Source organism: Columba livia, chromosome 2 (genome assembly GCF_036013475.1).
Source record: "Columba livia isolate bColLiv1 breed racing homer chromosome 2, bColLiv1.pat.W.v2, whole genome shotgun sequence".
NCBI lineage: Eukaryota > Metazoa > Chordata > Aves > Columbiformes > Columbidae > Columba > Columba livia.
The window spans coordinates 5,333,725-5,358,274 of NC_088603.1; the positions used below are offsets into that span (position 1 = coordinate 5,333,725).

Genomic DNA, 24,550 nt, shown 5'->3' on the forward strand with positions numbered 1-24,550 from the left:
AAGAAAAGCTTTTGTTTTCTGTTATTTTACAGAATGCCATTCTGACACAACTGCGCTTCTTCTGGGACCTGTGCTATGTAAACAGATCCTTGTTGTCCTGAAGGACGTACCCAAGTCTCCCATCTTTAAGACACACTCGACTCTCCTGCCTTTAAGATAAGGTAATAATATTTTACTGACAAACAAGAATAGAAAGGAAAAATTAACAAATATTTGTGCTATTGTACTGCTTGAGCATCTGAATAGACTGGCAGATCTTACCTGCTCTTCTCTCTTCAAGCTAGTGACAGACCACGGCATGGCATCTTTGATTTTCCATCTCTCAGCCTCCAACAGCACCTGTCAGCCGCCCATCTGTTGGAGAGAAAACCCATTTGGCTTCCCTCTGTTGTTATTTAAGGAAAGGGACCGCAAGTTCTTGCATCATTCAGAAGCCTGAGTTCCGTGGGAAACCATCAGGGTTTGATTCTTAACTCACACCACAGACAGGTAAGTCACTGGGACTGAACTTGAGCATTACCTGGTGATACAAAGCTGGTGAGATATATGTTCCCATGGTTCTGTGGCCATGTTTCTTTGCCAAATCTGGAGCATGTGATGCAGTGTTCATGGTGACTGTCAGCCTGTCCATCCCACCAACCATCACAGCCAACACTGCCATGCTCCCTGGCACACCAGGACATGTGGGTGGTCTTGCATGGTGGAGATGTTTGTTGAGGGCATTGCTTTGAGCATAAGGTGATGTTTCTGAGCCACTGCCTTAGCAAAAGCCTTAGAAAAAGCTGTGAGACGGGATGCCATTGCATTGCCAGAGCATGGCATCATTTTCACAGCTCCACTTCTCAGATACTGTCTGGGCAGTAGTTCCATATAGGAACAGTGACCCTAGAAGTGGCCTTTCCCCAGGAGACAGGGTGGTGGAGATAAACACCGAGTCTTTGCGCTGGGGATGGCTATCATGAACAGCAGATGGTGCACAAGGAGGCAGAGCTGGCAGGATCAGCCAGCATTTTTCCTAGATGATGATGAATCAAAGCCAGCAGGCTTCTGGCTCCTGCCTTGCACGGTGTCCAGTCCAGGAGACCAGAGAGGACTGGTGGCAGAGGGTTGGGCCGCAAATGTGGGAAGATCTATGGAGTACAGAGAGCCTTGAAAGCAGAAAAGTGAAGCTGGAGAGACGTGCTGAACTCACTTGAGACTGGGTGGGGCAGAAGACTGAAACATGAATCAGCTACTGAGCACCGAAACAAGGCTAATCTTGGTCATTTGGAGTTGGCTGTCACAGACTTGCTTCATTGCCAGTTGGTTCAACACAAGCTGGACAGGATACGCCTGGCACAGAGCCTGCTGAAGTTGATGAAATCACCATGCTGTTGCTGCCTGAATTCCTTGCCATACCCCTTTCTTGAGTAGCTTGTGCAGCAGTACACTTAGCACCCTTGAGCATCTACCAGATGTCTTCTCATTCCTCCTTGGTGGCTGTAGAACAGCAATGGAGTGTGCGCTTGGTTAGCGTAAAGGAAGATGGACCATTACGTTGATTGTTTCTTCTGTACTGTGATATTTTCTGTTTTACCCTGCAGGATGTGAGAGCAAGAAGGTCTGGAGGAATGAACCATAGCTGAGGAGAACCAAAACCACTAAGGGCTTCTGTGGCTTTCTCACTGCTCCATGGGGAGTAGGAAGGATGAGTCATGAGGCGTGAAAATCCGCTTGTTCATGGGACTGTGGGATACCTGATGCCCCTAAATAAATCAATGTTCCACGGAAACCATGGCCATACTCTGGAGCAAAACATCTAGCCTAACATAGTGCTCAGGAGAACTCTCTGTGGCAGGGACAGGGCACCCCACTGGTGCCAGCCTATCTCCCGGTGGCCTTGGCCTTCAGACAGGTCAGCAATGACTATATGCTCCTCCGAGTCTCCAGGTCTGGCCTAGAGGACATGGATAGAGGTGGAGCAGCAGTCCCATGTTCCCAGCCTGCACCAGTGACCAGTGGAGAGGTCGCCAGCAGGGACAGCTGGCCAAATCCATTCAATCCAGGTAGCTCTGCCTGGCTCCTAGTGGGAACCTGGAGAACACCAAGGAACAAGATCTCCCTGAAAGTCCTGTCCTATTGCTCCACAGGGGTTGGCCTGGGCCTCTCGCTCAGACTTACCAGCTCTACCTCATTTCTCTTCGTGTAGGTGAGTTGAGTTACTCAAGAGCCCGAGTGCGTGTGATGCTCTTCAGTGGAAGGAGCACAGGAGGGCAGTTCCCTTCTGAATATGAGCAAAGAGCTTTATCATGGCTTATGATTACAAAAAGTGAGAGAAATATGGCAATAGATCAGGAAATGTTAGGTGATGGTCCAGCAGAAAAGGGCAAACCCAATTAAGTTTGTAGGAAATTATAAAATTATGGAGTTATCTAGAGATTTGGTGTACAGAGAGCAGAAAGACAGGTGTAGGGCTTGGGGGAGATGAGTCTGGGCTAGCTGCAGGGTGTCCAAGAAGGAACATTATCAGAACAACAGAGATATCTTATGGTAGAAAATATTTCAAACAATACAAAATCTTTAGAAACAATAAAGCAGAGTCACTTAATACACGGTTAAAGATCTGGTTTTGTGGCCCTTGTATTTAGATCTGTCCCTAAAACTCGAATTACTGTGCTGTTTGATGATGGTGCTTTGAAAATCTCACGTATATTCTACAGCATAATTAGTCTAAAATACATTTTTCTCATTCTTCTTCTGCCTCCTAGGTTTTGTAACCTGCGTGTTTACTCTGCATCAAGCAAGATCAGAGTCAAACCCCTGGATGTGGTGGTGCCTTTCACCACATTCTTCCTTTAGTCTTTGATTTTTTCTTGTCTTTTCCCCCCCATCCCTGACAGGAAAAGCACTGTTCTTTCCATGCTCCTTGTCTCTGTTTGAAGCAGTCATAGAAAAAGTGACAATTAGGAAATAAAGAACCTACAGTATCTGCTTTGGCAGGGGCAGCACATCCCATTGCTGAGCAGCACCCAGTCAAACCAGTGACTGCCTGATGGGGTCAGACGGAGGTATTACTGCCTCATATTCTTGGATATGCCTGGGATATCATGGAGCGCTCCCACACTGCAGAATGAGTAATAATCCAACATTAAAGTCGAGCAATACGCATTTCAGGACGCTCAACTGCAATTCGGAAAATAACGCTGCTTAGGAGCAAATGTCAGGGCCAGATAACTTATTATTTGGGGTATCAAGTAACCGTCTGGGGCAGCGTAACAGATATAAACTTTGGCCTTCCCGGATTATTTTTTTCTGCCAAAACGATTAAAGGTTGCTAAGCAGTGTCAGTGTATTTCCCCTAAACTGAGGGAGCGTAACAGAAGTGAATGAGTTCACTGCAGTCAAACTGAACTTACATCAAGCCTAAATATCATCGCTAATTATGATTTCTGTTCCCCAAAGCATGCCAGGCACCTGAAAGATTTAATGAAAGCCAAGATCCTTTCTTCATGTCATTTAGAGTGCAGAAGTCCTCTGGTTCAGCCCCCTCTCCAGGTCTTGTCAGGTGGTTGTAAGGCCCTGGTTCAGTGTTCAGGACTAAATGCTGCCTCAAGCCCCTTTTTCCTTACCCTCTAGACCCCTTCCAACCAAAATGATTCTATGATTCTGTGATCCTATGATTCTGTGATTTCCTCTATCCCAAACAATAAAACAGAAAATCTTATCAAAGCACAACTTTATGAAAGGGAAGGCACAGAGAGTGGGAAGAAAGAGAAGATAACATCCTAAACCATGAAACGAGCCTCATTTTCCCAAGGATCTCACGCGATAACATCTCCCTCTTTATTTTTATGAGGCAGCAACCAGCCCCTTCCTCTCAACACATCACTTTCATGTTTTGTGGGACCTCCACCCTTTTGCCTAGGGGAGGGTTCTGGGTCTGAAGGTCCCCCTGGAGCTCCTGCTCTCCGCTAGTCCCTCTTGTCCCCTCTGGTCACCTCTCCCATCTGCAGAGGACATTCTCTGGTGCCTCCATAGGTCCACAAGCAGAGAGAGAACCCAGAGAGCAAGACTTTCTGTGGAAAGAGGCATTTCCCAAACAGGCACTTGGGATCCCAAAGAGGCTCTTGGGACTATGGTAGAGTGACAAAAGGAATCTGGGACTGCGTGTGGAGGTGACATGGCAAAACAGTGTTGTAGTAAATAAGGGAGGGTCCAGGATTATAGGTGAGGACCTGAAATTAAAATCATAGAATCATTCTGATTGGAAGAGACCCTCAAAATCATCGAGTCCAACCATAACCTAACTCCAGCACCAAACCCTGTTCCTAAGAACCTCATCTACGTGCCTTTTTGTCCCCTCTCACCACTTGCAGGGTCACAAAAAGGAGTCTGTGGTGCACAGCAGAAAACAATCAGTGGCACAGGGGCCATCAGTGGTTGTTGAAGGTTCTCCAGGTGAGGACCAGCAGTGGAGACACTGAGTAACGTGGGGCTGGTGCTCACTCCTCCGCTGCAGCCAGCGCCGTGCAGTTCATCTCTCCAGATTTCCTAGTATTTGTTCTCTTGTTCTGGGAAGCGGAGAGAGCTGCGAGAGGCCCATCTCACAGGGATGTTTAGAGAAAGGAAAGTCCATTGTGCAAAAGAATTTGGTATTTCAGGGTTTGTTTTCCTTCTGACGCACAGAACAAAACACCACCGTGTCAAAACCTTCCATAAGGCAAAACAGAAAAAAAAACAGAAAAACAAAAAAACAGACAACAAGCAGTGGTGTTCAGTTTGGATGTGGTTTGTAGAACGGTTTTTCTTTGCTTTTTGGCTTCTCGCTCTCAGGATGCCTGCTACTGCAGCTATTTCAGGAAAACAAATAAAAAGAAAAAAAAAAAGAAAAGAAGAGAAAACAAAATCTACACCAGAGCAGAGAAGGGGAGTGGGAGCCTTTCCCCACACCAGGGCCTGACCTCACCTCGGTGGGTTTTGTGTGTGGTGGCACCAGGATCAAAGCATCTCCCCCCTTTCTGCCCTGGCTGGGAAGCAGAGCTGCAAAGGAGCCTCTGAGTTTTAATTGGGAAAACCAGGGAACAGGCAGCACAGAGACCCTGCAAAGCATCAGCAGAGTTGTTTTGCACCAGCTTTCTTTGAGCAGAAAGGCTCCTGCAAAGCAGTGAAGAAATTTCAGAGAAGCTGGACATGAGGGATGGCTCCCAGCAACCAAACTGGTGGGAAGTCCCTGATCCAGGCAACACTTTGGGTCAGACCCTCAGTGTTTTCTCCATATCCACAGCTCCCAGCCCAGCTTTCGCATCGTCCCTGCTGGCCCTGCATGGGCTCGTGTCTCTCCTCATGCTTCCAGCCCCTGGGACTGTGATATTTTGTGGGTACCGGTTGCTTGGATGAGTTTCCCCCGTGGGGCGACCCAGGGTGCCGATGCCTTCAGCGACGGCAGAGAGCAGCTCACCACCACCTCTCTCCGCCAGCGTTTTCCGAGCTCTTGGCACGGCTCCCGGCCGCCTTTCACTGCTGCCTTTTCATTCGCCTTAATTCACTACGTTTCCTCTTCTTGCTCCTTGTGAGGAACAGAGGGAGAGCTTGTTCCAGCAGACGGGCCCCATCCGCTCCACCCGGCTCTGCTTGGAGCGAGGGCTGGAAAAGAGGGATGGAGGGAAGGGGTATCATCTCCCACCCCTCCGGGGCCCCGTGTGCCGCCTGCGTGCTGCTTTCCCAGCAAATACGGTAAGCGCTCAGCCTAAAAATGTAAGTCTGATCTCATGACACAGGGTGGCCCTGCATTCCTCACCTCTGACATAACCCGCTGGGAGTGTGCTCGGCAGAAAAACACAAACAAGATGTACTGGCGGGGCTGGCGGCGGGGGCCAGGCGGCTGGCAGATGTGCTCCAGAGCCCCCGCGCAGCCCCCGCCGGGTACCCAAACCCCGCTCTGGCACAGCCTGTCCCCTCTTGGGGAGGGCAAAACCACAGCCCTCACTGTGAGGACAGAACCGTCCATTGCCTCTTGCACCAGGCGATGTGCGGGTGTACTCAAACCTTCCCCCCACCCCGCACCCCTGGATGAGGGGCAGGGAGAAGGTGACTTGCTGTGGGTTGGTATCATCCAGGGAGGCGGCTGAGCTCCCCTGGGATTTTGCTTGGCGAGTGCCTAAGGGTGTTTTTAAGGACCTGCGGTGCTTTTGTGGTCGGTTGGTGGTTGTTATTTTTTGCCTTGTTTTTGTTTCTTTCGCAGTCTGAGGCTCCCTGGGACAGGCTCTGCCATGGCCATGGCTGCTGCAACTGCTCCAACACCCACCTCCTGTCCCCGTTAGCCTCCCGCTCTCATCAGCAGCTGCACAGCGATGCCAACAGCCCCATTTGCTCCGCGTGCATCATGCCTGAGTGCAAGTTGTACCCCACACAGCTTGGCATCCAAAGCCTTGGGTGTCACAGGGTGGTGATTCCTCTTCGTGCCCAGATGGGGCACTGGGATTAAATAATTTGCCAGGGAACCAGGGTAGGGTAACGATCCCAGTCCCGATGCCACGAGGCTGACGTTCCTCCCAGGAAGAGCCAAACCCTCCTGCAAGCAGAGCCTTGTCTGGAGCAGGGGACGGATCCTGCTCGGCATGGGGCTCAGCTCCCATCTCACCCAGCCACACCACTTGTTTACTTTCTCTTGCAAATGCCCTAAACCTTGACAATGACCTATTTTTTCCTCCTGTTGCGCAAAGCTTCTTTCCTAGAAAGAGGCTTTACAATGCTCAGTCCAACCAGCCCAGCTCTCCTCTGTGTATGGAAAAGCAAACTGTAAATGACTGGCAGGCTTAGCTTAGCTCCAACACACCCAAAACCCACGGGCGGATGAGTTGGAAGACTCGGTCAGATGCTGCACGAAACCATCCTGCAAGACTACCAGCCTGGTTTGCAGAGGAATCAGATAAGCTGTAAGTCAGGTTTCAAGTCCACTTCTCAAACTTAGTTTTTCTTTTTAGTGCTTTTCATCTGTCTGCTCCTATTCCAGCATTCAGCAAAGCTGGGAGAAAGCTTTTTGTTTCTTTAGACATTTCTCTTCTGTTTCCATCCTCACCTTTGCCTGGCAGTGAAAACATTTGATTTGTTTTATTATGTTTTTAATTTCATGTTTTAAAAAAGGGAATTTCTAATAAAATAATTCTCCTCCTTCCTCTACAATGCCTCCTGGTTTCCAGGAGTGCTGCTGCTCTGGCAGAGGGTGGTTTGCAAGAGAAATCAAGAGAGACGGTGGTTACAAGAAATGATGGTAATAAGAGAAACAACGGTTCAAATTTGCTTCTTTGGAGCACACAACGATTTGATCCCACAGCAGCAGGAGAGCACCTTTGCTCATGAGTCCAAGCTTATTTTCAGCATCCCCTTCACAGTGGGGATCTCCATCCTTTCTTTCTTCTCGGGGAGGTGCCCTGGCTGTGCTCAAGCTGCCAGTTGCATGGGGTTGTCTCCTTCTCCTCACACTGGTGACCACACACAACCCCTTCTACAATTTCTTATCCATCTCTAACCCATAGCCCAGTTTTTAAGACAATCTAATGTTAGTGCCGCTTTATTTTAATGTGTCAGGCTGTAATCTGAAGCTAGAGACATAAATTTAACATAACAAGTTCCCTTTGGCCAGTTGAGAGCACAGGTTAGAAATCATTCCAACAGTAGCAGATGGTCTGGGTTGAACACTTGCTGCTTGCCTATGGCTGCTCCTTCCTGTCCCCTCAGTACCTGCATACTGCCTTGGCATCTAAACTGTGCTCTCACCTGGATGGGCAAGCTGTTCTATATGAAAACAAAGCCCACAACTTGAAGCTTGATGTGTTGGGGACAGGGTCTGGTCGTGAAGCAGTTCATGCACCCACCAACACCTACACTTGTGTGCACAAGCATTTTCCAGCAGTTGAAGTCACCAGAGTTCAGATCACTGCCAGTGGCTCCTAACACCACAATTATCCTGTCCATGCAGATGAAGATGCTGTTGAGCACTCGGTTTAAGCCAGAAGGGCTGCTCTGATGGTCTTATCGCCAGTTCAAACCAGCTTGAAATGATGCAGTGAGCAGAGACACTGGGGTGGTTAGGAGATCCCCTTGCTCCTTGGGAAGCCACATGACTGGTGTTAGAGGAATGAGTGATCCCACACGTCACCTGGTCTTCCTTGGCTGTGCGACTTCTGGTTGAACCCCTGGATGGGTTCTTGTGCCCAAAAAATAAAAAATCTCCCTTTCTTTCTCTCTCTTCCTCCCCTCTCTACCCAGCCGCCTGTTTGCACAAACCTTGTAGGCTTCAGTTCTCCAGGACTGCAAAGGTACCATCAAATGAGGTCAGAACGATCACTTTGTCTACAAGTGGTGAGCAGGAGGCAGAGAGAGAAACAGCCTGGTCACGTCCGCCTGATTTCCTGCCAAAACCACCAGGGATTACTGGGGTGGATGTTAAAAAGCCAGACCCTCCCAAGGTGATGATGAGCCCTTTGGGTATGTTACCTGTCTATAGCCAGACCCACTTTTCCAAGCTTCTACACCAACATGGGTACTGTGGAGGAAGCCAGAAAGTCAGCATCAGTAAAAGACATAATTTTAATTTACCTGGAGAGGTATAAATTGGATGAGGAGGTGGTGGACATTTCTTCTTACTGTGGACCTGATAAGACAGTCTATGAGGAGTCATGTAGGAGCTATGAGGAAAGCTTTCCCAGGGGTAGGGGTCGTGTAAGACCAAGATAAGCCCTGGCATGAGGGCTGGAAATAAAACATAATGAGGGGGACACTGAGCTGCCAGAGCAACACAGATCAGAGCAGGTCCAAGACACTCTTGTAGATCTACCTATCCCAGCTTCTGGATCCCCATGAGAGAGGTGCAAAGCTGGGCTATGGCACTTTCCCCCCAACGTCATCTGGAGACTCTCAAAAGCAGCAGCCTGGAGGGTGGGCACATGCCTGTCACAGGGGAAAGGGCCACTAAAAAGGCCACATGCAAGAAGATTGTGAGCATTGCACTTAAAAGTGTAGTGGATATAAGTGTACTGAGGGGTTGTGCAGATCCCCCCTTCCGCCTCTGCTGGAATTAAAGAAGCAATAAATCTCACTAGTAGTTCTGAAAAGTATCACATGGGGTTTTTTCCCATTACTAAGGGCAAAACATGGAGAGGGTCACTGAAGCATGAGAAGGCTGAGAGGGGGTCTTATCAATGTTTATAAATATCTCAGGGATGGGTGTCAAAAGGATGGACCAGACTCTGTTCAGTGGTGCCCAATGACAGGATGAGGGGCAACGGGCACAGACTGAAACACAGGAGGTTCCATCTGAACATGAGGAGAAACTTCTTTCCTTTGAGGTGCCAGAGCCTGGAACAGGCTGCCCAGAGAGGTTGTGGAGTCTCCTTCTCTGGAGACATTCAAACCCACCTGGACACCTCCCTGTGTGATCTGCTCTGATGAACCTGCTTTAGCACGTGGGTTGGACTAGATGGTCTGCAGAGGTCCCTTCCAACCCCAACCAGTCTGTGATTCTGTGATCTCCAAAATGTTTCCCACATGGCTGAGCAGAGCTGCCCTGCTCCTCTCCTCCAATCCTCAAACTCCAACCCCTGACCATGGTAAGGGGTCTCACATGCAACCCAGGGGTTGCAGCTGATGCTGGAGCATCAGACAGCCCATGGCAGCACCCCTCAGCATCAGGCCACTTCTGCAGGCTCCTAGGAGCTGGGAGAGTCAGTTTTGACTGTCCCTGTGATCAAGAAGGTGCTATAGGCGCCTGGTATTTTTGCATAAGGACCCAAGGATCCTGACTTCATCCTAGGTGGCAGAACACAAAACTGCTTTCAGTATCCACTAGTTTTCCTCCCTGAAACTCTTCTCTGAAAAATAACATGATCCTTGTATCAAGTACATACACCTTACCTGGAAAACCCAAGGAATAAAGGGGCCCTTGACTGGAGCTGTTCTTTGAGCTTCAGTAGCCCTGCAAATAATTTTCCCAGGTTTGCAGGCAAGTTTTTAATGTGGCATTGGGCTGAGGTGATAAGAAATACAAGTGGTCTTTGAGAGGGTGTTATCCAGTCACAGTACATTATTTTTTGCCTGCTTTGAAATGCGCACTGAATACAAACAAGTAGGGAGCTGGCTGGTGGGCTGGTGTCTGTGCTTGCTTATATAGGGATTATTGGGCACCTGGGATTTTCAGTGGCATGACACTGTTGGAGATAACAGACAGTGGGCATCTTTGGGGATTTTGGCAGTGAGCAGAATGAAGCCCCTGAGCCCCTGGCAATGGACAGCTTCAATGTCCCCATCACATGCTGAAATAAAGCATCTCCACAGCCAGTCAGCTGTACTGCTGTACCACAGCAGTATCTATTTTTTTTTAAGTCGATGTGCTGCATATGGTACATTTGACCATAATGAACAGTCAGCCCCAGCAGTACATCTGCAGAGACAAGAGCGAAAATTTGGGTGCAATGAACAGAGCAGGGCTGGGATGTTGGCAGATACCTTTACCACTGAAACAGCACCAATGTGTTTCCAGTTTCATTAATTTTCTCCATTTTAAAGCTGAAAGCCTTGGAGTAGGCAAGTAGGGGAACAGCAATGCTAGAATTAAAAGAAAAAAGGGAAAAAAAAAAGAGGAGAGGGAGAGGGAGAGGGAGAGGGAGAGGGAGAGGGAGAGGAGAGGGAGAGGGAGAGGGAGAGGGAGAGGGAGAGGGAGAGGGAGAGGGAGAGGGAGAGGGAGAGGGAGAGGGAGAGGGAGAGGGAGAGGGAGAGGAGAGGAGAGGAGAGGAGAGGAGAGGAGAGGAGAGGAGAGGAGAGGAGAGGAGAGGAGAGGAGAGGAGAGGAGAGGAGAGGAGAGGAGAGGAGAGGAGAGGAGAGGAGAGGAGAGGAGAGGAGAGGAGAGGAGAGGAGAGGAGAGGAGAGGAGAGGAGAGGAAGAAAAGCAAAGAAAATAAAAGAGAAAAGAGGTAAGGAAAAAAACTTTCCTTTGAGCACCTAAAAGACACAGCAACCAGAAGGAAATAAAGAAATAAACCACATCCCAGATTTATTTATTATCTTGCTGTAATTCTGTGCACAGCTACAGGATAAATAGCCTCTTCCTGGAAATGCTCTTTCCATGTTTGCATATATGGGGTTAGATTTAAGGGCAGATTTAACAAATCGAGGAGTATCAGCTGATCCACAGCAACTAACCAAGCTCATGCAGAGGTAATGCTGTGCCTCCTGACCTTCTGCCTCAGTTTCTGAAATCATCTCCCTTAAAACAGCAATTCTCAAACCCCAATGCAGGGATGTGACCCAGCAGTATAAGGAGCACCCTAAAAGACAGCCCTCAAAATATCCAAGCATAAGCTAAAAACCTATGCTTGGTCTCCATAAGAAACTCGATATTTCCTATCGCTTCAAGGGTGCGAGAGAGAAAACTCGTCCCTGTCTACAGTTGCTGCTGGACAGAAATGTCCCATTACTGCCTCCTCCATCTGGCAGGAAGGACCTTCAGATTGATGCTGGAAGGTCACATATTTCATTGCTGTCTTGTTTTCTGTGGAACAGCAGCCAGCTGCTTCCCAAGGTGGAGGACCCAGCCCCTTCAGGTTCAAGTAGGAGGTGTCATGGACTGGTTGCCATCCACAGGTTTCTTGGATGAGAAGTCAGCTGGCAAGCTGCTGGTCCTCATATCACTTGTGCATTGGGAAATCTGTTCAGCTTTCCCAGGAAATTTCCAGGAAATCATCACAACATCATCAGCCCAGGATGAAAACAATGGTACTACAAAGATGTGGCATTTTTATTTTTTCACTCTCATTTCCTATTTCTAAACCCAAAAGTGACAATGATTGGGGTTTTTTCTCCCTAAGCTTTGTCAGAACAGCAGGCATGCAGCAGTGCATATGGGAATCAACGAGGTTATGCTGTTAGTTAATGCAGGAAAGGATTGATGTAGATAGCAAGGCAATTTTCAAGATCTGCAAGGAGAATTGCACGGCCAGTATCATTGTGTTCGAACAGTAATTCCATTTCTAAGACTCCTGTAGAGTGCTAAAATACTACCCTGGCCATCAGAGGACCTGGGATGTATGACATGGAGGAGACCTGGAGCCAGCAATCATGACACCCTCAGCTTGGTTGTGCCAGATGTGATGTCAGAGGCTGGAAAACCTCAGGTAATCACTTGGACGGCATTCAAAACATTTCCTATGGAGTCTGATAAAGCCTCACACGTCAGCAGGGCTGTGGGGACGGGTGAGTGGTATCATCCAGAACAGCAACAGCATTTTCTACAGCCAGTGAGGAGCTGCAGAACCTGGTTCAAACAACCCTTACATGGTGCTTTTATTATTCTGTTTTGTTTTGTTTTAACTTTATTTTAATGCAGACAGAACTAGGGGTCTGGCAGCCCTGGAAATGCAAAGTCCTGAAATAACCATGGTTTTCATGATAACAGTAGGTAACCGAGTCTGGAATGAGCTCCATAGCTGGCAGTCTGAGGACAGCCCTTGGGTTTACAAGGCTGTAACTGGTGGGAAAATTTGTCCCAGCCCTCCACAGAATCACAGAATGGTTGGGATGAAGGGACCTCTGGAGATCATCCAGTCCAACCCACCTGCTCAAGCAGGGTCACCAGAGCAGATCACACAGGAAGGTGTCCAGGTGGGTTTGAATGTCTCCAGAGAAGGAGACTCCACAACCTCTCTGGGCAGCCTGGGCCAGGCTCTGGCACCTCAAAGGAAAGAAGTTTCTCCTCATATTCAGATGGAACCGCCTGTGTTTCAGTCTGTGCCCGTTGCCCCTCATCCTGTCGTTGGGCACCACTGAACAGAGTCTGGTCCATCCTCTTGACACCCAGCCTTGAGATATTTATAAACATTGATGAGATCCCCTCTCAGCTTCTCTTCTCCAGCTGAACAGCCCCAGCTCTCTCAGTCTCTCCTCATCACAAAGATGCTCCAGACCCCTTGTTATCTTTGTAGCCTCCGCTGGAATCCCTCCAGTAAGTCCTTGTCCTTCTTAAACTGGGGAGCTCAGAACTGGACAGAGCACATGATGACCAGTTCTCCCTGATGTTTGCAGCTGGAAAAACACAAAGAAAAAAAAAGCCTCATAGTACAACATCCTAAGCCATTTGCTACAAAAATAAAGCAATTAAGGACCGGAAACACTTGCAAACAAAGTGCTACAGAGACATGACGGTGCTGTTCGTTTTATCTGGACCTGAGCCCAGGGCCTGTGACTAGACCTGTCGTATACCCACACCTTCAAAGCCAGAGCTGGGCTTGTGTTCTCCTATCGCAGGGTGAGAGCTTTCCTGGAGCCGCTGAAAGAGCCCAAACACTTTCTTCTGTAATCTGTCGTGACTGTCAGGATGCCAAGACACATGCCAGACCTCAACCCCGGGCCAAAATAGCTGTGTAGACATGCCCAGAAAGGAGAGCTGGCACAAGGTATTGTATAAAGTGAGGTATGTGAAGCCACAGGCAAATAGTTTGGTAATCACATGGGTAGGGTAGGCTTGGCAGAGGGCAGAGCACATCTCCTCATCAAGAAAGGAAGAGGCAAAAGCTTTATCAGCTCGGAAAAGGGTTGGAGCCCTTCTGATTGAGAGCTCAGGAGAGCTTCAAGGGGACACACAAAAATAATTGCCCGCAAAAGGTTGAGATGACAAACTCCATGATTCCCAGTGAGGCCATAAACAACTTTTCAGAAAACGTTGTCCCAGAAAAAAAAGGAGATTACGTTCCTGATAATTAATCCCCTTGCGTGATAAGGTTCAGGAATGACTGGAGGAAGGAGCGTGCACCTTGCTTATTGTTTGTGCATGGGGATCCTCCATGTATCTCTTCACCTCAGTGTTGACCTAGAAAGTCAAACCTCGAAGGATGGGGGAGGACAATTCAGTTGGGGTTAACCATGGCACAGTGAACAAGGTAAACCATGGACTCACTACACAAAAGCCTTGCACTTCATAAGCTTGGGCAAGATGGGAATATATTCCAGAAGAGGCTGTCACCGGTGCTCAGAGGCCCCCTCAATGCATCCAGTCCCCTGCTGAACATTTTTGATCAAAGTCTTTCCAAGCTGATCTATTTTCAGCCCGACCCACTCAATACCTTGATTGCTACAGAGCTCTTTTAGCTGCTCGTATGTAAACACGCTGTCGCTCCTTGGCATTTTGCCTTGCTAAGCCCAAAAATACAGTGGCACAGAAAATAGAAGAAGTTGTTCTCCTTCGCCAGGAAAAATGATGCTATTTCTGAAATAAACTGTTTTTAATACACCTCACTGTCCATGCACATATACACATATGTATAAATGTACTTAAACTTGAGTTCCAGCTGCTGGCATCATGTATGTCTATATAGAGACAGAAACAGAGAGAGAATTATGTATAGTCTGTGTCTGAATGCAGAGTCAACAGTGCTGAGATATGAGGGTCTGACTCCCATTAAAACAGGTTCACAGGTACTGGTTGGAGCTCAAACCAGTGGGTTATGGTCGGTTCTGGAGAGCTGCTTCTGTTGTGACTGTCCTTATGGAGGGTGACCACCGTGATGCCCGTGCTGGGATGTGCTTTGCATCCCATGGTGGAGCAAGGGGTACAAAACAGATCTTCTGGGGACCCCTCTGAGCTGAAGAGCCATAACTTCACTGCTGGTGGCTGGGAAAACCAGATCAGTGTTGTCAATTCCTGGTTTCATCCTTAGTTCTCTATGGGCTGAGGTGGTCCCACGTGACATGAAGCACAGCGAACGTTTCACTGGTCCTCCCTCTGTCAGCATCCCTGGGGCTGAACCAGAGCAGGCTTGAGGGAGATCAAAATCAGAGCCCAGTCCACAGCAGACCTAGTTTTTGAGGAATGACAGTGACACTGGCCAGATCTTGAAGTCACGTTTTCAGTTTTCCCCCTAGTAAGTAAACATATGGAAGTCAACAACAGATGGAGCATCACATGGAGTTACGCAGGTCAGCACAGACTTCAGACAACCCATGAGTCTGAAGAAGAAATAATTTGGAAGGGGGAGCAGCTGGGAGATTGTTCTGAGAGGCTGAGCAAGACAACAAAAAATACTGCAGCCTCCTCTGTGACATGCAGCTGAAAGTTTTGGTTTTGTGGAAGAAGAAAAAGATGGGCAGATAACAAAGCGAGCCAACAGCTCCTGGGTAGGAAAGTTATTTTTTGTTCTTTTTGTCTTTGGCTGGAGACTAGAGAATGCAAGAAAAAAGGTGTTAAACTGATAATGAAATGGGCAGGAGCAAAGCAGGCAAATGCAAAACAAAAGCAGATTTTGTGTGACAGGAGCAGATTGAAGTGATGCGACAGTTGAAGGAGAGCTTTTTCAGTAGTTTATATAGTGTCTGGGGTGACAAATGAGGGATTCAGCGTAGTGGAGTGCTGCAGTAATGGGCTGTTACATGTGGAGGAAGACAGAAGGGAGGAAAAGGAGCAGAGGACACCTATTAATAAAAACCCCACATTTTGTTTAAGATTTATTGATAGCTCAGAGCCAGAGAGTCTTTCATGCCTTTGCATCTTCAAGCTAACATTACCCAAGAGTGGGTAGTGACGGGGATCCGTTACAAGCCATTGAATTCAAGTGGAGAAGAGCTCCAGCCCTTAATGTGCAGAAATGAAAAGACCTTGGTTAATAGAGATTTCAGTCCGAGAAACCTGCACTGTCATAGCAGAATAGCATTAGCGCTTCTAAAAACACAGCTGGTCATTTCTGAACACGCAATATCAAGCATCAAAAATGAAATTGAGGACTTCAGTGTGGTGGCTATGGATGAAAAATTAATGGTTGCCTTGGGACTGGTGTTAACTAGCGAGTGACATTCAAAGAAAGGACAGTCCCATCTGGTCATGGGGAGAGTAGTGATGGTGCAAAAAAGATAAAGCGATGACTGTGGACAAGCAGCAGGCCACGAGCTCACCCCAAAGGAGGATCAGAAGGGACTGGTTTTGTCTTGGAGAAAGAAGGCAGAGTCAATACAAGAGAGATGCAGAGGTAAGGTTGCTACCATGCAGGGTGTTAATGAAACAGGTACTGTGAAGTTCCCGTTAAAAACAATGCTGGGAAGCTGGGAGCGGTGAGTCACCCAAATAATCTGAGAGCTGGAGGTAATTATCACAGGGAGAGGGTTAACAAACTCAAGTTAAAATTGGGAGTGGACTTGATTGCAGCTCAGGTTTGCCTCAGAGGGGAGAGGATGCAGGATATGGGGCTGCCTAATCAAATGGAGAAAAATGGGACAATAGCAGAGAGCTGGAAAGCTGAGGTCCGGGTGAATTTGCATTAGAAAGAAGACAGGTTTAGGGTTTGGTTTTTCTTTTTAACAGGGATGGTGACAAATGATTAGGACACACTTAAAGGGCAGCAGTATATGTTCCACCACATCAAGCCTTGTATGCAGCTACCAGACATCACACACACCATGGAGGGAAAGAGGCACCTTGGAGGCACCGTACCTCATCTGGTCCATTTTGGATTTCTGCTGGAAGAAGGGGCGAGTGTGTCCTGGCCTCCATCAACTGCTCCATCAGGATTTCAACAGATTCAGGTAGATGAATCCTGTACCTGATACTTTCAAATCAGTGCTACTCCCACGGCAAATGGAGCTTTAAGCTTGGGAGACAAGGTCCCCAGAGGGGTGACTGGTATCTTTAATAGCCTGTGAATGGTCAGAGGTTGAGATTTTCCTGGCTCCAGCCCTGCTCATGCTGTGTGAGACATAGTGGAGGTAATGCCAGGCGATGTACCTATTGACAGCTCTTCATGCTGAGCAAATATTTATCTTATCATGGTTTTTAATGTGCCCATCTCAGTGATAGCTAAATGTCAACCACAAAATAAAGGCAGCGCTGCCTGGAGAAGACCCCGCTCTCTGCCACGTGCTGTGTAGCTTGAGGTTTTATCAGTATGTTGTGTGCAAAGTCCAACAGCGAAACACCCTCTGTTTCCAAAGGTGGTGTTTGAGGGGAACTCAGGGCATTTTGGCCCCTTCTGTTGCAGTCCATGGAGTATCAGTGTTGGTATGCTGATCGATAATGATCACTGAGACCAAACCACCAGCTTTTCACCTCCTCTCCCTCTTGTTCCTGGTGTTTCTATCATTTCTGATACTGATTTGCTCTCTGGTGTTTGAAGCCAAGTTTCTTGTCTGGTGACCAAGTGTGCCCCCATCCAGAAGAGGCTGCTGGGGGGAGCCACAGCTCTGCAGGCTGAAGTGACATTTGAGGTGACCAGGAGGTGGCCCAGCTGGAAGAAAAACAAAGGCAATGACTGTTCTGCAGTGTTGAGCAGCCATAGAGCTGCTGCTGCAAAAGGACCTGGGGGTCCTGGGGACAGCAGGATGACCATGAGCCAGCACTGGGCCTTTGTGGCCAGGAAGGCCAATGGTACCTGGGGTGGGTTAGAAGGGGGGTGGTCAGTAGGTCAGAGAGGTTCTCCTGCCCCTCTACTCTGCCCTGGGGAGACCACACCTGGAATATTGTGTCCAGTTGTGGCCCCTCAGTTCCAGAAGGACAGGGAACTGCTGGAGAGAGTCCAGCACAGGGCAACAAAGATGCTGAAGGGAGTGGAGCATCTCCAGTGTGAGGAAAGGCTGAGGGAGCTGGGGCTCTGGAGCTGGACAAGAGGAGACTGAGGGGTGACCTCAGTAATGTTTATAAATATGTAAAAGGTGAGTGTCAGGAGGATGGAGCCAGGCTCTTCTCGGTGACAACCAGTAATAGGACAAGGGGCAACCGGCACAGACTGAAACACAGGAGATTCCAGCTGAATATGAGGAGAAACTTCTTTCCTTTGAGGTGCCAGAGCCCTGGAACAGGCTGCCCAGAGAGGTTGTGGAGTCTCCTTCTCTGGAGACATTCAAACCCACCTGGACACATTCCTGTGTGATCTGCTCTGTGTGTTCCTGCTCCGGTGGGGGGATTGCACTGGATGAGCTTTTGTGGTCCCTTCCAATCCCTACCTTTCTGTGATTCTGTGTGATTCTGCCCATGATGGTCACTGGAGACCTGTATGGGATTCAGGAGCCCATGTGTAGGCATTGAGGTCTGTTGGAGATGACATCAGGAGATGCTGTGACTCTGAACTGTACCTCTCTGGCCTCAGGGGACACTTGTCTCAGCCAGACAGTGTGACTATGCCAGTCAGCACTTGACTATCAGCAGCTGTGGAGCTGTTTCCTGACCTGTGGCTCACGGAGAGATAATCTGGGCAAGATAACACACATCATCATCAACTCAGTTGCTCCTGTCCAGAAGGAAATGGGAAATGGGAGGTGGCACAGAATCATAGAATCATAGAATAGTTTGGACTGGAAGGGACTTTCAGAGCTCATCCAGTGCCACCCCTGCCATGAGCAGGGACATCTTCACCAGCTCAGGTTGCTCAGAGCCCCGTCCAGCCTGGCCTGGGATGTCTCCAGGGATGGTTCATCCATCACCTCTCTGGCCAACCTGGGACAGGGTTTCACCACCTTCAGTGTAAAAAATTTCTTCCTTGTGTCTAGCATAGGAGGACCCCAGGATGAAAGTTCACCCAAGAACCACAGGTGAGGGCTCTCATAATAAACAGGGGGTTGGCTGGAGGAGCAGCACCCTTTTGTATGTCAGTGCAGCTGTGTATAATCTCCAGCACCACTGTACAAGCCAAGCTTGGCCTGACCCAAAGCCCTTTGGAGCAAACAAGGAAGAACGTTGCTTCCAAGAACAACCTGGATGGGGTGCAATCAGGGAGAAGGGCAAGCATTTTTCTCGGAGAAAATAAATGCCAAGCAGTGCTTGTTCCCCACCTTGCTCTCAACCCTCATTCAGGGAGATCTGTTCCAAAGGGAAAATCTGATAGTTTTGAGTTGGGCTTTCTCGATGGAGACTGGACCTAGCGGTAAGGCAGCCAGCCCTCTGCGTGATGCCCGTGCTGTGGATGCAGCACATGGCTGGGTTCAATTAAAATGTTTCACAGCAGCAAGACCAACAGGGATCAGAGGCACAAGAAGCAGCTGACCTATTCGCAGACAAATTAGTCTTATAAATAAAATGGATGTGTGCAGGACAAACAGTGAGCCTGTCAACCGAGCAAGCCATGCTCAAACGCTGGGAAATATTTTATTGGGAAATAAAGTCTTAAATGCCATTCTCCATGCATGGATGGGGGCTGTGTGGCTTTTCATCAGTGAGCCCTTGCCTGCCTGCCCTCCCTGCTCCTGTGTATTGATTCATGGCTGAACGAGAACCTTCAATTCCCTTTGGTGGCTTTGGGAAGCATGATTGACATGCTGCGGGACAGGTACCGAGTTCAGCTCCTCTGGAGCCCAGAAGCACAGAGAGCAGAGCTCAGGACCTTAGGGACATCACCGACAGGAGTCATGGCCTCACCAGGCTAGGCTGCAAGAGCCCTGGTCCTTCCCTCTTCTGTCACACCATCTTGTATCCACTGATGCCATTAGCATGGGGTCAGAGGGGATAAACCCTTCCCAGCCATGTTTTTCTCAGCTCCATTGTCTTATCCTTCCCTTCTTGGCCAGAATCAGTCAAAAATAAAAAAGAAAGCTGAATTATCATATTTTTCCCAGCAAGTTGATTCATCCTGCAAAGGGCTCAGCCCCTCTCACCCTTTCTGAGGACACAGGCACTGGGGTAGTTCAACAGGTCAGGTCCAACCTCCTGAAACCCCCAAATAGACCAGGTGGGTGTAAAAGATGCTTTACCGACACCTCCAACCCCAGCAGACATTTAATGACACTTGTACCAGTGCTAATTACATCTTAACATTTTCCCTCTGTATTTTAGTATTTATTTTGGAAAAGCTCCTCCCTGGAGTAATTTTCTTCCTCAGCTTTAAAACAACAACAATAACACCACTGTGCTTGCTTTTCCCTTGGCTGTTTCCCTCATTATTATAACTCTGCCATTCTGCTCCTGTGCAGTCAGCAGAGGAGTTCAATCAGGCTGATGAGTAAAAGTGCATAATTTTATGGCTGCATATCACCTGCCTGTTATTAAACTAATCAATCAGCTTCAGTGCAGCTACCAGTAAGTACAGCACAGGAGAGGACAAGGCAGAGGAATTGCTATGCTGTTATCTTTCCAAAAGGACAAAAAAACCCCACCAAGTCTGGTCAACTAAATTCTTCAGCTTGGCCTTCGCGGGGAGAAATTACTCCGGTGACTTATGGAGTGGGTGACCTGCAGCAAAGAAGTGAAGGAGTTTTCACTGTCCTTCTGCTCCTCATAATGCTCAACAAGTGCCGTGCTCCAAAGCCCAGGAAAGTGATCAGGTGCTCACACCACATCTTGCAGTGATCCACTACAGATGCCTCTGACCTCCACCAAAGCCTTTAGGAATACATTAAGTTAAATCCCACTGAAGCCTGTAAGAGCAACACCTGTACCCATTTTTGCTGCACAGGGCCCAAGTTTGGCCTTAGGATCAGTAGCCACGGAAGAAGCCAGGGAGCTGATTTCCAGTGGCATTACCCTCAGCAGTCTCCTCCCCTGATGGTTCTAGTGAGAGTTATGGGGTGGCAGAAGGAGGGAAAAGATGCATGAACCTCATTTCCAGCAAGAAAGCAGACTCCTTCATGTATTCACTATCTGGAAATGCAGAACTGACTTCACCACCCTGTTTGGGGGAGAGCACAGGGGCCAAGGTTCACTTCTGAAAGGCTGCTGAGGGCACTAGGGGACAGTCTGTTCTCTGTGTCTCTAAATGGTAGGACAAGTAATGGACATTACTACATTGCATCAAGGGAAACCTAGGCTACACATTGGGCAGAACTTCCTGCTGAAGAGGGGTGAGCAGTCACCTGGACATATTGTCAGATCTTGGAGGTCTCTTAGAGCAAGCACTAGGCGTTGCTGCTTCTATAGCAATATCTTTTAGGGCTGGTCCTGGTGAAATTCTGCTTGAAAACACAGATGAACATGATGACCTTGGAGGTCCCATGCAGCTCTGAGTCCATGGGAAAGGACAACTCCTCTTTCTTTGTCTTCCAAGAGAAGGAGAAGGTGTAACAGAGCAAGTCAGTAGGATCTTCTGTCCAGAGGATCCAGAGAAGGCCACCAAGATGATGAGAGAGCTGGAGCACCTCTCCTGTGAGGACAGGCTGAGAGAATTGGGGTTGTTCAGCCTGGAGAAGAGAAGGCTTCAGGGGGACAGTATTGTGGCCTTTCCACACTTAAAAGGGGCCGATAAGAAAGATGGGGACAGACTTGGCCTGTTGTGACAGGACAAGGGGTGATTCAGCCTGGACACAAGGAAGAAATATTTGACACTGAGGGTGGTGAAACCCTGTCCCAGGTTGCCCAGAGAGGTGATGGATGAACGACCCCTGGAGACACCCCAGGCCAGGCTGGACGGGGCTCTGAGCAACCTGATCTGGTGAAGATGTCCCTGCTCATGGCAGGGGTGGCACTGGATGAGTTTTGAAGGTCCCTCCAAACCAAACTAGTCTATGATTCTATGTTTCTATGATTCTGTGCTAATAAATATGACCAGTGGGAGGCCACTTTGTCCCTCTCCCAGTGCATCTGGCAGACCTTGTGCTTCCCTTTCTCAGCCACGATTCCTCCATCTCCTACAGGTAAACTGTAAAAGTCAAGCAGATTAAAAGGGCTGAGGCGAGTTCCTCTGTGCTGTATCCTCTAAATGCCGCAAGGCTTCAATCTGGATGTGAATCCTCAGACCCACAGAGGAAAGCAAGGACGTCCTCAGCCAGCCTGAGCATCCCTCCCCAGTTAACTGTATTCACTTATACAGATTAAATTGCACTGGCTCCTTCTTGGCTTATTATTTATCACTCATTTTACTGTCGCATCCACAGGTGCAGACTGTTCTGTGCCGGGTGCTGTGGAAGCATACAAATAAATACGGTCCCTGCACTGGAGCTCGCCTCACCGCTTGACCGAGAGTAACTCAGGATGGACCGGACCCAAAAAGGCTCTTCCTGGGCAGGGAAATCAGCCCTGCAATCCCCTGCGCTGTCCCGCTGGCCGGGGCTTGGCAGCGGGGGCTGCGGGCTGACAGCTGACGTCCTCCCGAGCCCGTTTCCTCCGGCTGCTGCCAAACCATTCGCAGAGCACTCCTCAAAATGAATTTTCTGGAAAACAAATTAAAGGAGGGGTTGCATCACGCAGCAGACAGCGCAACCAGCGCTCAGCTGCATGGACAAATCCTGCCCGTATTTTCTGGCCTGCGCTGCATGCACCACATTGCTCCCAGCTGCTGCGGCGCTGGAATTTGCAGCTTGCCGTCTAAATATACTGTAACAATAAACTGATCAAAGCAGCTAAATATTATTGTCTGCTCTCTGATGGGCAGCGTGGAGTATGGTCTCCCGGAAACCTCCGGTTGCTTTGTTTTTTCCCCTCTGCAAAACCACAGACAAACAAAATCGAGGGGGTGGGGATGGGGAAGCAAAGGAGACATCGGTGGGCGTTCAGGCAGTGCAGTCAAGGTCTTGGGAGTCAGGAAATTCCAGTCCCTGAAGGCTGCTGGTTGGAGCACGTGGAGGGCAGCGATGGGTGGGAGGGAACAGGACAGGCTGCTGGGAAACAGTCCTGAGTTAGGCTGGGATCTCAGTAGTGTGGGATCCCTCCCCAGCACTGCCACATCCTTACCATGCAGCCTTGGGTACATCTCTTGAGGTTGTTTGGTCAGGAATCATCAGTTAGTCTAGCTGAAGATGTCCCTGCTCATGGCAGGGGGTTGGACTAGATGAGCTTTGGAGGTGACTTCCAACCCCAACTATTCTATGATTCTATGATCAGGTGTGCCCATCCATTGAGAGCTTCCGTAAGAAACCCAGCATGCCCCCAAACCCTTCCCCTGTGTGGATACTGGTAAATAAAAGAAGCAGGGATGGGTTCACTGTGCCAGGGGCAGGACCTGCACTGGGACAGGGTTTGGGGTCTCCAGTCAAGCAGGTGCACTCAGTGCCCACTGCAAATGGACTGTTCTAGAGCACAACTTTGCTTGTGTAAAACCTTCAGCCTTCCATTGTCCCACATATATCTTTATTCAGGTGAGCTCATCCAGGCTGCCACAGAAAACAAGCACTGCTACAAATGCCTAGTCATGAATAATCATGCTGGCTATTTTAAAAAATTTTTTATCCTTTGCTGGTTTTAAACAGCAGACTATTCATTTTAAATGTTTTATTCAGTCTCCAGTAGAGAGATGATGTATAAGAGGTCAAGGGAGATTGTTCCTCCCACTGTAGTCTGCCCTGCTGAGGCTGCACATGGAGTTTTGTGTCCAGTTCTGGGCTCCCCAGTTTAAGAAGGACAAGGACTTACTGGAGGGAGTTCAGCACAGAGCTACAAAGATGCTGAGGGGTCTGGAACATCTTTCTTATGAGGAGAGACTGAGAGAGCTGGGGCTGTTCAGCCTGGAGAAGAGAAGCTGAGAGGGGATCTCATCAATGTTTATAAATATCTCAGGGTGGGTGTCAAGAGGATGGACCAGACTCTGTTCAGTGGTGCCCAATGACAGGATGAGGGGCAACGGGCACAGACTGAAACACAGGAGGTTCCATCTGAATATGAGAAGAAACTTCTTTGCTTTGAGGTGCCAGAGCCTGGCCCAGGCTGCCCAGAGAGGCTGTGGAGTCTCCTTCTCTGGAGACATTCCAACCCACCTGGACACCTTCCTGTGTGATCTGCTCTGGTGACCCTGCTTGAGCAGGTGGGTTGGACTGGATGATCTCCAGAGGTCCCTTCCAACCCCAACCAGCCTGTGATTCTGTGATCTCACCCCAGTGACAGCCGAGTCCCCCACCACTGTGGGGTCATTCAGGGAAGGGGGAGGATGTCCCAGCAGCTACAGCACCAAGTTTTGATCATGCCTCTCACTGCTGTTGGCTGACTCTGTGACATTGGGCTTAACCCTCCCTGCCTCAGCTCTCCAGCTGTAAATATGAAAAAGGGCAGTGTGCACTGACGTTATGATTTTACAGCCATTAAAGATGATTAACTTCTCTGGTACCGCGGGGAAGAGGCTCTATAAATGGCCGAAACTGAGGAATACAAATAACCTTTTCATGAAGAAAACTCTTAAACCTCAACCTCTATGTGTGCATTTAACAAAGCTCTGGTGAGTGGCACCAGTGAACCTCTTTCCTTACGCCTCCCCTGGAACTCGAACGTCTGCCATTGTGCCCAGTGATTTGGGGCGAACAAGCCACCTTTAGAAAATAAGACCAGACCCAAGTGGTGTTAGGAAAAAGGAGTAAAAGTGAAATGTAGCTGAGAGAAAGTGGGAGGAAGGAAAATACGAAGAGCAAATAGCTGGAGAATGATCCGATAACCACAAAGCAGCAGCCCCTTATTTGTTAATGGAAAAAAATACAAAAAGGAAAAAGAAAAAAAGAACTGGTAAAGCTTGCAGTGATATGAAAATGAAATTGGTGGTAAGTGGCAATGGGCACAGGCTCATTGTGCTGGCAGGTACTGGTAGCTGAAGAGGGAACCACTGAACAACCTATTTCAGTGTGGCTATGGGAAAAGTCAGTTGTTTTGGAGCAAGAGATGTGGGTCACACCTAAGAGATGGAGGGGATACACCCCAG

The 24,550-nt window shown here is 48.7% G+C and overlaps 1 long non-coding RNA gene across 1 annotated transcript; it reads left to right on the forward strand.

Annotated features, from left to right (window-relative positions):
• On the forward strand, positions 1 to 23,526 carry LOC110365257 (uncharacterized). The gene is made up of 5 exons (XR_002424640.2): positions 1 to 489; positions 1,584 to 5,712; positions 6,221 to 6,914; positions 16,318 to 16,538; positions 21,807 to 23,526. It is a non-coding gene; the product is annotated as an uncharacterized LOC110365257 (long non-coding RNA).
• The last annotated feature ends 1,024 nt before the right edge of the window (positions 23,527 to 24,550 follow it).